This window comes from Salvelinus namaycush, unplaced genomic scaffold, assembly GCF_016432855.1.
Source record: "Salvelinus namaycush isolate Seneca unplaced genomic scaffold, SaNama_1.0 Scaffold113, whole genome shotgun sequence".
Classification (NCBI taxonomy): Eukaryota; Metazoa; Chordata; class Actinopteri; order Salmoniformes; family Salmonidae; genus Salvelinus; species Salvelinus namaycush.
Window position 1 is genome coordinate 160,053 of NW_024057820.1, and position 13,856 is coordinate 173,908.

General features: G+C 43.8%; 1 pseudogene; it reads right to left on the reverse strand.

Annotated features, from left to right (window-relative positions):
• Nucleotides 1-261: 261 nt before the first annotated feature.
• The window catches only part of LOC120035882, a 69,177-nt pseudogene continuing 55,582 nt past the window's right edge, over nucleotides 262-13,856 (reverse strand).

Here is a 13,856-nt window from a genome sequence, read left to right on the forward strand (position 1 = left end):
ATGCATCACATCCAAATATCACTTGATTATCTGCAGTGCTGGAGGAATGACACACAGATAAACACACACACAGTGTCAGAGTTTAAAAAAGGACCATTTAAAACAGAAGGAATCTGACCTACTCTATATTCAAACTCCATATTCAATTCATGTTTTCTAATAAAAACATACAAATATATGTTTTAGTATACTTTGTACAATTCAAGTTCATATGGTAAAAACAGGTAATCATTATCAGTCAACAATATAAGACAGCAAGTCCCCTGTGTGTATTCTCTCATGCCATTTCAGCTCCCCCGGCTGGTTGAAACACTTTCCACACTGGGAGCAGTGGTAAGGCTTCTCCCCTGTGTGTATTCTCTCATGCCATTTCAGCTCCCCCGGCTCGTCAAAACCCTTTCCACACTGGGAGCAGTAGTAAGCCTTCTCCCCTGTGTGTATTCTCTCGTGTCGATTCAGGTTCCCTAAATCGTTAAAACTCTTTCCACACTGGGAGCAGTGGTAAGGCTTCTCCCCTGTGTGTATTCTCTCGTGTCGTTCCAGGTCCTCTGACCGTTTAAAACACTTTCCACACTGGGAGCAGTGGTAAGGCTTCTCCCCTGTGTGTATTCTCTCGTGTCGATTCAGGTTCCCTAAATCGTTAAAACTCTTTCCACACTGGGAGCAGTGGTAAGGCTTCTCCCCTCTGTGTATTCTCTCATGTTCATTCAGATGACCTTTCTGGTTAAACCGCTTTCCACACTGGGAGCAGTGGTAAGGCTTCTCCCCTGTGTGTATTCTCTCGTGTCGTTCCAGGTCCTCTGACCGTTTAAAACACTTTCCACACTGGGAGCAGTGGTAAGGCTTCTCCCCTGTGTGTATTCTCTCGTGTCGATTCAGGTTCCCTAAATCGTTAAAACTCTTTCCACACTGGGAGCAGTGGTAAGGCTTCTCCCCTGTGTGTATTCTCTCATGCCGTTTCAGCTCCCCTGACTGTTTAAAACACTTTCCACACTGGGAGCAGTGGTAAGGCTTCTCCCCTCTGTGTATTCTCTCATGTTCATTCAGATGACCTTTCCGGTTAAACCGCTTTCCACACTGGGAGCAGTGGTAAGGCTTCTCCCCTCTGTGTATTCTCTCATGTTCATTCAGATAACCTTTCCGGTTAAACCGCTTTCCACACTGGGAGCAGTGGTAAGGCTTCTCCCCTGTGTGTATTCTCTCGTGTCGATTCAGGTTCCCTAAATCGTTAAAACTCTTTCCACACTGGGAGCAGTGGTAAGGCTTCTCCCCTGTGTGTATTCTCTCATGCCGTTTCAGCTCCCCTGACTGTTTAAAACACTTTCCACACTGGGAGCAGTGGTAAGGCTTCTCCCCTCTGTGTATTCTCTCATGTTCATTCAGATTACCTTTCTGGTTAAACCGCTTTCCACACTGGGAGCAGTGGTAAGGCTTCTCCCCTGTGTGTATTCTCTTGTGTTGTTTCAGGTCCCATAATCGGTTCCATCCCTTTCCACAGTGGGAGCACTGGTGTCGTCTTGCTGGTTTGGACATCCCTGGCTCTGGTTCCTCTGAGTCTGGTCTTTCTCCTGCCAAAGACAGTGTGTTTTTAAAAAATAGAGACCTGAATGAAACCTCCACATGATAAACCAACCTTGCTATGAGGGCAAATCCTAATCAGATCCCTCAATAACCTGAGGCCAGTTTTAACAATCTTAGTGTGATTTTAAAATAAATGTAGAGCTTCCTGGTAATTACTGATATGTTTACATTACTTATTTTACTCATCCTGTTTTACCAGTCCGAACACAAAAAACTAAACAGTTCTAGGACACAGACGTCGCTGGATTCCAATTGAGCAGGTGGTTCTAAATATATAACTTTCATAGCTGTTCTAAATATATAACTTTCATAGCTGTATGATACAGAATGCGACCTACACACTTCCTTAACCTGTCTAGGACAGGGGTTCCTCTAGCGCCACTCCTCCCACATTCCACTGAAAAGGCAGAGCGCGAAATTCAAAAAATATATTTTTTTAATATTTAACTTTCACACATTAACAAGTCCAATACAGCTAATGAAAGATAAACATCTTGTGAATCCAGCCAACATGTCCGATTTTTAAAATGTTTTACAGCGAAAACACCACGTATATTTATGTTAGCTCACCACCAAATACAAATATAAAAGCACAGACATTTTTCAGAGACCAAATTGAAATACCTAAATACTCATCATAAAACATTTATGAAAAATACATGGTGTACAGCAAATTAAAGACAAACATCTTGTGAATCCAGCCAATATTTCCGATTCTTTAAGTGTTTTACAGCGAAAACACAATATAGCATTATATTAGCTTACCACAATAGCCAGAAACACAAGACATTTACCAGCAGCAAAAGCTAGCGATCGTAACAAACCAGCAAAAGATATATAATTTTTGACTAACCTCGACAAGCTTCATCAGATGACAGTCCTATAACATCAGGTTATACATACTTATGTTTTGTTCGAAAATGTGCATATTTAGAGCTGAAATCAGTGGTTATACATTGTGCTAACGTAGCATCTTTTTCCCAGAAAGTCCGGATATTTTTAGGACACTCACCTATTCTGACCAAATAACTATTCATAAACGTTACTAAAAAATACATGTTGTATAGGAAATTATAGATACACTAGTTCTTAATGCAATCGCCGTGTTAGAATTCTAAAAATAACTTCATTACGACATCCAGCTTACGTTATGGCGAGAGAGTGCCCAAAATCTGGGCGCAAACTAATAGTACACATGTACGACAGATATATGAAATAGCATCATAAAATGGGTCCTACTTTTGATGATCTTCCATCAGAATGTTGTACAATGGGTCCTTTGTCGGGAACAATCGTTGTTTGGTTTTAGAATGTCGTCTTCTGCAGTCAATTAGCACGGAAAGCTAGCAAAGTGGCGCGAAGCTCTCCTTCGTGAACAAACGCAGACAAAGCAACACGCCTAACGTCCCGAAAAAATTTCAATAATCTAATAAAACTATATTGAAAAAACATACTTTACGATGATATTGTCACATTTATCAAATAAAATCAAAGCCGGAGATATTAGTCGTCTATAACGACAGCTTTTCAGAAGGCAATACCAGGTCCCTTCTCGCGCGCTCCAGAAAACAGGAAACTGGTGTCACGTCATGCCAAGAGCTTTTATTCGACCTCAGATCAAGTTATACACTCCATTTCTTCTCTCACTGCCTGTTGACATCTAGTGGAAGGCGTATGAAGTGCATGTATACTAATATATATCAAGCACATTTATAGGCAAGCCCTAGAACAGAGCCTCGATTTGAGATTTTTCACTTTCTGACAGGAAGTTTGCTGCAAAATGAGTTCTGTTTTACTCACAGATATAATTCAAACGGTTTTAGAAACTTGAGTGTTTTCTATCCAATAGTAATAATAATATGCATATTGTACGAGCAAGAATAGAGTACGAGGCCGTTTAAATTGGGCACGACTTTTCCCCAAAGTGTAAATAGCGCCCTCTATCCTCAACAGGTTAAACATAAAATAAGTAAAGAAGTAATTTTGTGTGGAAGTCTAAAACTTGTTTTTACGTCGAAGACACAAAGCACATCAAAAAATTCTCCCCGTTGTCTAAAGTGTTCGACACCTGCTGTTTAAATGGCCCAATTTCTTATTTAGACATTCACAGGTTTTCAACATGTTGACTATCGCTGAAGTCATATATTGAGTAAAGTAAAAAATAAGTTGAAATATTTTTCCTAAAACTGATAGTTACTACAATAAACAAAAATATAATTGCAACATGTAAAGTGTTGGATGTTTCATGAGCTAAAAAAAAAGATTGCAGAATTTTTTACATCCCTGTTGGTTAACATTTATTCTTTGCCAAGATAATTCATCCACCTGACAGGTGTGGCATATCAAGAAGCTGACTGAACAGCATGATCATTACACAGGTGCACCTTGTGCTGGGGACAATAAAAGGCCACTCTAAAATGTGCAGTTTTATCACAACACAATGCCACAGATGTCTCAAGTTTTGAGGGAGTGTGCAATTGGTATGCTGACTGCAGGAATATCCACTGGAGCTGTTACCAGATAATTGAATGTTCAATTCTCTACCAGAAGCCGCCTCCAACGTCGTTTTAGAGAATTTGGCAGTACATCCAACTGGCCTCACAACCACAGACCACATATAACGCCGCCAGCCAAGGACCTCCACATCGTCTGAGACCAGCCACCCGACTTGTATTTCTCTTTGTAATGAAGCCCTTTTGTGGGGAAAACCTCATTCTGATTGGCTGGGCCTGGCTCCGCAATGGGTGGGCGTATGCCCTCCAGGGCCCACCAATGGCTGCGCCCCTGCCCAGTCATGTAAAGTCCATAGATTAGTGCCTAATTTATTTATTTACAATGACTGACTTATATGAACTGTAAATCGTTGAAATTGTTGTTTATATTTTGGTTCAGTATACACACACGTGCATTCGTTAAGTATTCAGACCCCTTCACCTTTTCCAAATGTTGTTATATTTCAGCATTATTCTAAAATTGATTCAATTGTTTTCCCCCCCAATGTAAACAATGGAGCAAATGCATCACATCCAAATATCACTGTACTATCTGTAGTGCTGGAGGAATGACACACCCAGATAAACACACAGTCAGAGTTTAAAAAAGGACCATTTAAACACATGGAATCTGATCTACTCTATATTCAAACTGACAGACTCCATATTCACTTCATGTTTTCTCGTAAAAACATACAAATATATGTTTAAGACTACTTTGTACAATTCAATATGGTATAAACAAGTAAACACATTCTCAGTCAACAATATAAATTGGAGCACTGTGTATGTTCTCTAATGAATTTTAAGTCAATGTGATGTGAAACATGAATTTACACACGAGGAGAAGTAATTATTCTCCCGTGTGGATTCTCACATGACGTTTAAGTGACCGTGATGAGTAATATGTCTTCCCACAGTCTGAGCATTTGCAAGGGTTCTCCCCTGTGTGCAGTCTCATGTGTTCTTTCAGCTTTTCTGAATGGTTAAAACGCTTTCCGCAGTGGGAGCAGCGGTAAGGCTTTTCCCCTGTGTGTATTTGCTTATGAGCGTTCAGCTTTCCTGACTCTCTGAAACTCTTTCCACAATGGGAGCAGTGGTAAGGCTTCTCCCCTGTGTGTATTCGCTCATGAGATTTCATGTTTCCTAACTTGTTAAAACTCTTTCCACACTGGGCGCAATGGTGTGGCTTCGCTCCTGTGTGTATCCTCTCATGTCTTTTCAGGCTTCCTAATTTGGTAAACCTAGTTCCACACTGGGAGCAGTGGTAAGGCAACTCCCCTGTGTGTATTCGCTCATGAGCTTTCAGGCTTCCTAACTGGTTAAAACTCTTTCCACATTGGGAGCAGAGGTGTCGTCTTGCTGGTTTGGACATCTTTGGTTCCTCGAAGTTTGGTTTTCCTCCTGCCAAAGACAGTGTTTATTTAAAGAGAGACCTGAATGAAACCTCTTCATGATAATGCTGCCTTGTATGAGGTGTCATGACCGTACCGATTATCTCTCACCCCCAACTTAGGAGAGATCTAGGGGTATGAAGATGTGGGGGGTTTTTGACCCCTCACACCCATTGTAAATCTTAGGCAACAGACAAAATTCTTTTGTCCTCTCACTATGGAGAACCGGCCTCAGAACATTAAACATGGAATAAATGGACTTTGGAACAATGGTTTCCGTCAGCCACAATGGTGGTAATGACGATAGATGGAATATGAAAATTTATGTCATTTTTGTTTTGTTATTAAAGGTTAAAGGACGACGTCATTATGAAAACATTGTAACTTTAAGAGTTTTCCTAGTATATGCTTGATGTTTATACATTGTACGTTGTGTGGAAAATGTTCAAATCAAAGAGAATGTTTTGGTAAAGATGAAATGTGAAGTTAGTTGTCTAAAATTGGATTTGAGTAAAATCTAGACCTTGCCTCATAACTTGGTAGGCCCAGAGAATTGCCCTAAAGGCGGTTACGCCCACATCTGACCCGAGGGTATAAGACATGCGAGTTAAGAATTAACATATCAGACTAAGTGACCCGAGCTGCAGCAAAGGTCTGAGTAGTCAACGAACCCAAAACACAACACGAGGTTGAAGACAAAGGAATCCTTTTCTTCTCATGCTATGGATGAATAGCTGCATCTAAGCGGGTGAATTCAAGCCGGACCACCCGGTCTCAACCCCCCATCGAATCGTGGTATCTACACTGTTTTCATTCCTACGCCGTGAGCCCTGAGCTACAGGGCTGGCTGTCCTCAGAAGAATACTTTCAGAACAAGGGTGAGGAATCAGACCACTAAGCAAAAAGGACACTGACATCGTGAGGACAACCAGAGAGTTGCACCCGAGAAGTGCGTCATTTCTTGAAGCCTAAACGGCCCACGTGGAGAGACCCACGGCGGAGACCTTCAACACGTAAGTACATCATTATATTCTGACCCATAAGAGCGGCAGTTCGGGGCAAGGTTAGGGTTCAAATAAGCATAGCTGTCAAATGCACCCAAAGGGATATTTCTCTCGTGTACCTTTTCTTTTTCTCTCTTTTAAATCCCCATTTTGGGGTAACACGCGTCAGAGTGTGTTGGCCCGTTGTACTAAGTTCTAATCAACAGCCTAGACTGTGTTTTTGTTTATGCGTATCTTCTATTATCATTTTAGCTTTCTAGTAAATAAATAGTCAACTAAAATTGGTGTGGTACGAACTCATTGGTGGGACTCGGGTTTGTGCAGATTCCTGGATTATGCGACGTTCACAATGAGACTGTAGAGGAAATTGATTAATTAGCGACTGTTGTCAAATCGATATTCTGATATTCTTTGAGGTAATTTGGGAAATAGAAACTCAATAAAACTAATTTTCCCATGGTGCCCAGGTTAATGAGTTAATAATTGTCTGATTCATTTAATTACGCAATTATAAACCGTTAATCATTCGATGAGCAGCAGTCGTCACATTAACTAATACAACGTCACAACATATTGGCACCCCGTGGGAGGCATTGAAGATAAAACTATGGCCGCACTTTTGGGTTAATTCCATACCAATTGTGTAGCAAGATACATATATACCATTTATAGCTATAGGCAGGACTGGTGTGGGAGAAGCGTGTGTGTGTCGTTCCATTTCACCCAGATACTGGTCGGGAGAGAACCACCCCTGTGGTACATCTGACGAATGCCAGTGTGTCGGAGGGTCTACTGAATGCTACGTGCTAGGGCATATGTACCAGCCGATGTAGACATTCTGAGAATAATACTAGTGGACCAACTAGTAGGTCGCTTTCAGGAGTGATCTGACTCGGTCATAAGCAATTCCTAGAGCAGAGGACATATGAGCCAGCCATTACGGAAATTTTAGTAGATATATTCGTTTGACCGAAGCCATTATCTTTCTACCTCTCGCATTTGGTAACGTGAAGAGTTTAAGGGTTGAACGTGAGACGTCACCTAGTAAACCCGTTCCCTTGTTGGGGGGGAACTTCCCTTGCGCGGCGAAGTGGAAGGAAAGCTAAGCATTGCGCCAGATCAGCCATTTTTGTTTTCCCCTTTGTTCATAGTGAATTCCCGCGCCGGGCGGGAATCATGTGAGATCTCAGCTTGCGCTATCAGTAACCTCTGGCGAAGAATCGCCAGTCATTTTTCATGAAATAATTCAGGTCACGCTGTAGGATATCAAACCAGTCTCAACTGATTGGATATCATTGTCTCATTCAATTTAATACATACATTAAATTGCTACACTACCTTTCCAGGTTGGTTATTGGAATAATACACACACTAATGTCTTCTAACCAATGAGATGGTTAAACTTTTCCACATTAACTTGGATATAACAACTATTTCAGGTTAATTAAAGCTAATACCTTTAGCATATACAGGGTTGACAAATCATTCAAATTGATTAATAGATTAAATCCGTTTTACCAGTTCAATGGTGTTTAAGGAGACCTTTTAACAGCATTGTGAAATTCCACCTTCACTGATACCTTGGCGATTTTAGCTTGTGTTAATAGAGACCTCCGGTGGTGAAGAATCGGCAATAATTACTTTAAAATAATTCAGGTTACGCTGTATGATATCAAACCAGTCTCAACTGATTGGATATCATTGTCTCATTCAATTTAATACATACATTAAATTGCTACACTACCTTTCCAGGTTGGTTATTGGAATAATACACAAACTAATGTCTTCTAACCAATGAGACATAGTTAAACTTTTCAACGTTAACTTAGCGATAGCAACTCTTTCAGGTGAATTAAAGTTAAAATTCCCAAATAGCCTATACAGGTTAGATTTATCATTAAAACCGATTTAATCAATCAAATCTGTTTTGGCAAGTTCAGTAATAACCAACTCGCATTACTGACTCAGTCTTGATGATTCATTGACATTTACAAACTGAGTTAAATCGTGTTTGCAGCCTCCAACTCAAAAACCCAAATATTACGTAAAGTGAAATAACTGATCATCATAAAACGAGCAATCCATCAGATGTGTTTCCACCCATTCCCCCTCTAATCAGTGGACCTTCACCCACGGAAAGATTGATCACTGACCTCAGCAACGATGCAAATCCTAACTATGCCGAGGGGCTGAAAATGTTAGATAAGCGAGAAAAATGCAGACATTGTGACAGACGCTCTCCAAAATAGACCATCAGGCGGAGGCCTTGTGAAGGTTCTCTCCAGTTTAGCCCTCAACTATGGCCACCAGCAGAGATGGACAGTGCACCAGTACCTCAGTGCCCAGCAGCAGAGATGGACAGTGCACCAGTACCTCAGTGCCCACCAGAGATGGACAGTGCACCAGTACCTCAGTACCCAACAGAGATGGACAGTGCACCAGTACCTCAGTGCCCACCAGCAGAGATAGACAGTGCACCAGTACCTCAGTGCCCACCAGCAGAGATGGACAGTGCACCAGTACCTCAGTGCCCACCAGCAGAGATGGATAGTGCACCAGTACCTCAGTGCCCAGCAGCAGAGATGGACAGTGCACCAGTACCTCAGTGCCCACCAGCAGAGATGGACAGTGCACCAGTACCTCAGTGCCCAGCAGAGATGGACAGTGCACCAGTACCTCAGTGCCCAGCAGCAGAGATGGACAGTGCACCAGTACCTCAGTGCCCAGCAGCAGAGATGGACAGTGCACCAGTACCTCAATGCCCAGCAGCAGAGATGGACAGTGCACCAGTACCTCAGTGCCCAGCAGCAGAGATGGACAGTGCACCAGTACCTCAGTGCCCAGCAGCAGAGATGGACAGTGCACCAGTACCTCAGTGCCCACCAGCAGAGATGGACAGTGCACCAGTACCTCAGTGCCCACCAGAGATGGACAGTGCACCAGTACCTCAGTGCCCAACAGAGATGGACAGTGCACCAGTACCTCAGTGCCCAACAGAGATGGACAGTGCACCAGTACCCAACAGAGATGGACAGTGCACCAGTACCACAGTGCCCACCAGCAGAGATGAACAGTGCACCAATACCTCAGTGCCCACCAGCAGAGATGGATAGTGCACCAGTACCTCAGTGCCCAACAGAGGCACGAGCAGGAAGCTGGGGAGTTCAAGGCACAGGTGGAGAGAACCAGGGAGCTGGCATCGAAAGCCGAAAAAGATAAGCTACTGCTAGACGAGGAACTGTGTGTGAGAACAGATAAATTGGAAGATCTGGCTAACACTCAAAGAACGCAAACAAACTCTTGACCAAGTCCGTATCCGAAAGGAACAACTCGTTTTAGCCAAAACTAAATACGATGAAGTCCACGCAAAACTAGATGAATCTGACGAGCTAGCTAGAAACCGGGGCGAGCAACTTGATGCCCTGCAAACGGTTGTGAATGAAACCCCTCAAAGCAATAATGTTCTATTCCAAAAGCTGCAGACCAAAGACGATCAGTTAATGAACACAATGACCAAGTTGGAGGACAAAACAGCAGAACTCATTGAAGTCGCTGATTTAATGAAGGATGAGAAAAACCAGGTGAGAAAGTTGGAAAATGTGACCTCTAAACAAAAGGACATCGCATCACTGGATCTTTCACTCCACACTTGAGACCCCTCCCTGCAAACCATGACAGATAAGTATGAGGCCGAGCGGAGCAAGGGCGACACCTACATGTCTAAAATAAACACCCTCAACTCCCAGATGGAATCTGCGATGAAACAGAACACCACCTTTAGGTATCATCTGTAGGAACTCCAGAACAGTCACGCACTATTGCGGGACAACCAAACCAAGCAACCTGGCTCACATCCGGAGCTCAGAGAACGAGGGAATGTAGACGACAGGAGATTTCAGCCTCTTTCTCTTAGCCATTCGGCCCACAGTGACATGGGGCCTCCTCGCAAACACAACCACAGCTTGACTTTTCCTCTTGGCCTTTCGACCCACAATTACCAACGGGAGGGTCCAGATGCTCCCCGCGCACTCGGCGGGGATCGCCTTGACAAAATCATCAAAAACTTCCGCCTCTTTGACCCCGTTCCAGGAAAGCCAAACAACACTGAGATATTCTTAGCAGACATAGAGGACGCCTTGGTTACCATCGCTTGGTACCACTAATGGATTGGAAAACCAACCAAATCTGGTCACAAATATGTATGCCAACTCCGTTGACTTCACCGCATTCTTCCAAGGCTACCTGTCATACATTGTGCAACGGCGTTTGTTCGACGTCAGCATCTGCCGCAAACCCGGTGAACTTGGTCATGAGTCCGCCATTGGTGACAGATGACAAGGTGAGTTCAACTTGGAACTTAACCGAACATGAGGTTTTCCTGTGTGGCTTGGGTGATTCACCAGCCACATACCGACCTCCTCTGATAGGGGGCGTGTGCCTAAACGGCACTATGGTTGAGGATGCCAGACTGGCAACCTGGTCAGAAAAATCTGCAATCAGTTTGGAAATGTTCAACGAAATTTCGAAAATGGCTAACTGCCATCCCCTTGTGCCGAAAACGTTTAGATTTCCACTGGGAACGACTCCCCAGACGACGCTCACCGCAATAGGGGTGTGTGCGCTATCGATCCGCATTGTAACCAAGGAAGTATCTCACTACCTACTGGTTGTCGCAGACCTCCCACACACAGTCTATGTGGGAGCGGACATTTTGGTAAGATTGGGTGTTAAACTCGATACCATACACCAAGTTCTTTGGTCTTTGGCGCAGCCAAACCAACATGCCTTGTCTTTCGACCCGGTGTGAATGGCATCCGGGCAGACTATTCCTGAAGCTTGCAAGGTGATAACTGAGTCCGCCATGATGATTCCGGCAAGAACCACAGAGGTTTCTGTAAGACTGAACCTGGCGCCCGGATACCGGGTGGAAGGCACCACTGCGTTCTTCCAACCCTCTCCGCAACTATTCGACTTGGGGCTAACTATCAATGGCAACCCGCTGTTGGAACTGACCACTAGATCCACTTACCCCCGGTACAAAATCTGACTCAAGCGGATATTTCCATTCCTCGGCACACTCAGCTAGGAACATTGATCGATTACTCCTTCCATGATTTTGAACTGGTTGTTCCCATGATTGGGCCTCTTCCATCCTCCCTAGACCTAGATGGCGAGGGAGGTACGCTGTTTACTTGTCTGTCAAAGGCATTCGCAGTAACCCCCATATTGCCACTTGACAACACATCAACGTTCAGGCTGGATGTCGATTCTGACATCTGTTCTAAAACCAACCGGTAAATGGTGTCTTACCGTTGACTATAGACAACTCAACAAACTGGTTCCGTTGTCTCGTTGGCCAATGACACAGCTCAACCAAGAGTTGCCAAAGGTGGCAAATGCCAAGAACTTCTCCACCGTAGACGTGGCAAACGGTTTCTGGACCATGACTGTCAACCCTCGTGACCAACACAAGTTGGCTTTCTCTTTCTCGAACAAGCTCTTCACGTTAAATCGTTGCCCGCTCGGGTATGTGAACTCCCCCTCAGAGTTCAACATCTTTCTGCACAAGGTAATGCCAGACGCAGCCTCTAGGGGGACGATAATCTATGTGGGCGACGTTCTCATGAGAAGTGAGACTTTGTCACATCACCTCAACGAAATGTTCTCACCCAACGCGGTTTTGTTCCTTGCGGAGCGGCCTTTCAGGTTATGTCGATATAGGACTTGTTTTACTGTGGATATAGATACTTTTGTACCCGTTTCCTCCAGCATCTTCACAAGGTCCTTTGCTGTTGTTCTGGGAATGATTTTCACTTTTCGCACCAAAGTACGTTCATCTCTAGGAGACTGAAAACGCTTCTCCTTCCAGAGCAATATGACAGCTGCGTGGTCCCATGGTGTTTATACTTGCGTACTATTATTTGTACAGATAAACGTGGTACCTTCAGGCGTTTGGAAATTGCTCCCAAGGATGAACCAGACTTGGCTGATTTCTTTTGATTTTCTCCTGGTGTCAAGTTTGAAGGTAGGTCTTGAAATACATCCACAGGTACACCTCCAATTGACACAAATTATGTCAATTAGCCTATCAGAAGCTTCTAAAGCCATGACATCATTTTCTGGAATTTTCCAAGCCGTTTAAATCTCTAGCCACTTTAATAATCTAAAACTGATTAAAATGTATTTTTACCTCATTAAAATGTACAAACTACACCCCGTAATGACAAAGCAAAAACAGGAATTTTGATTTGGATTTTTACAAATGTATTAAAAAACTTACATTTCACATTTACACAAGCATTCAGACCCTTTACTAAGTACTTTGTTGAAACACCTTTGGCAGCATTGAGGCTTCTTGGGTATGACCCTACAAGCTTGGCACACCTGTATTTGGGGAGTTTCTCTCATTCTCTGCAGATCCTCTCAAGCTCTGTCAGGATGGATGGTGAGCATTGCTGCACAGCTATTTTCAGGTCTCTCCAGAGATGTTCGATCAGGTTCAAGTCCGGGCTCTGGTTGGGCCACTCAAGGACATTCAGAGACTTGTTCCGAAGCCACTTCTGCGTTGTCTTGGCTGTTGGCTTAGGGTCGTTGTCCCGTTGGAAGGTGAACCTTTGCCCCAGTCTGAGGTCCTGAGTGCTTTGGAGCAGGTTTTCATCAAGGATCTCTCTGTACCTTGCCCCGTTCATCTTTCCCTCGATCCTGACTAGTCTCCCAGTCCCTGCTGCTGAAAAACATCCCCACAGCATGATGCTGCCATCACCATGCTTCACTGTAGGGATGATGCCAGGTTTCCTCCAGACGTGACGCTTGGAATTCAGGTCAAAGAGATCAATCTTCGTTTCATCAGACCAGAGAATCTTGTTTCTCATGGTCTGAGAGTCCTTAAGGTGCCTTTTGGCAAACTCCAAGTGGGCTGTCAGGTGCCTTATTCTGAGGAGTGGCTTCCATCTGGCCACTCTACCATAAAGGCCTGATTGTTGGAGTGCGCCAGAGTTGGTTGTCCTTCTGGAAGGTTCTCCTATCTCCACTGAGGAACTCTGGAGCTCTGTCAGTGACCATCGGGTTCTTGGTCACCTCCCTAACCAAGGCCCTTCTGCACCGATTGTTCAGTTTGGCCAGGCAGCCAGCTTTTGGAAGAGTCTTGGTGGTTCCAAACTTCTTCCTTTTAAGAATGATCAAGGACCTTGTGTTTTTTGGGACCTTCAATGCAGCAGAAATGTTTTGGTACACTTCCCCCGATCTGTGCTGTCACTCAATCCTCTCTCAAGGACAATTCCTTCGACCTCAGGGCTTGGTTTTTGCTCTGACATGCACTGTCAACTGTGGGACCTTATAAAGACAGGTGTGTCCATTCCAAATCATGTCCAATCAATTGAATTTAC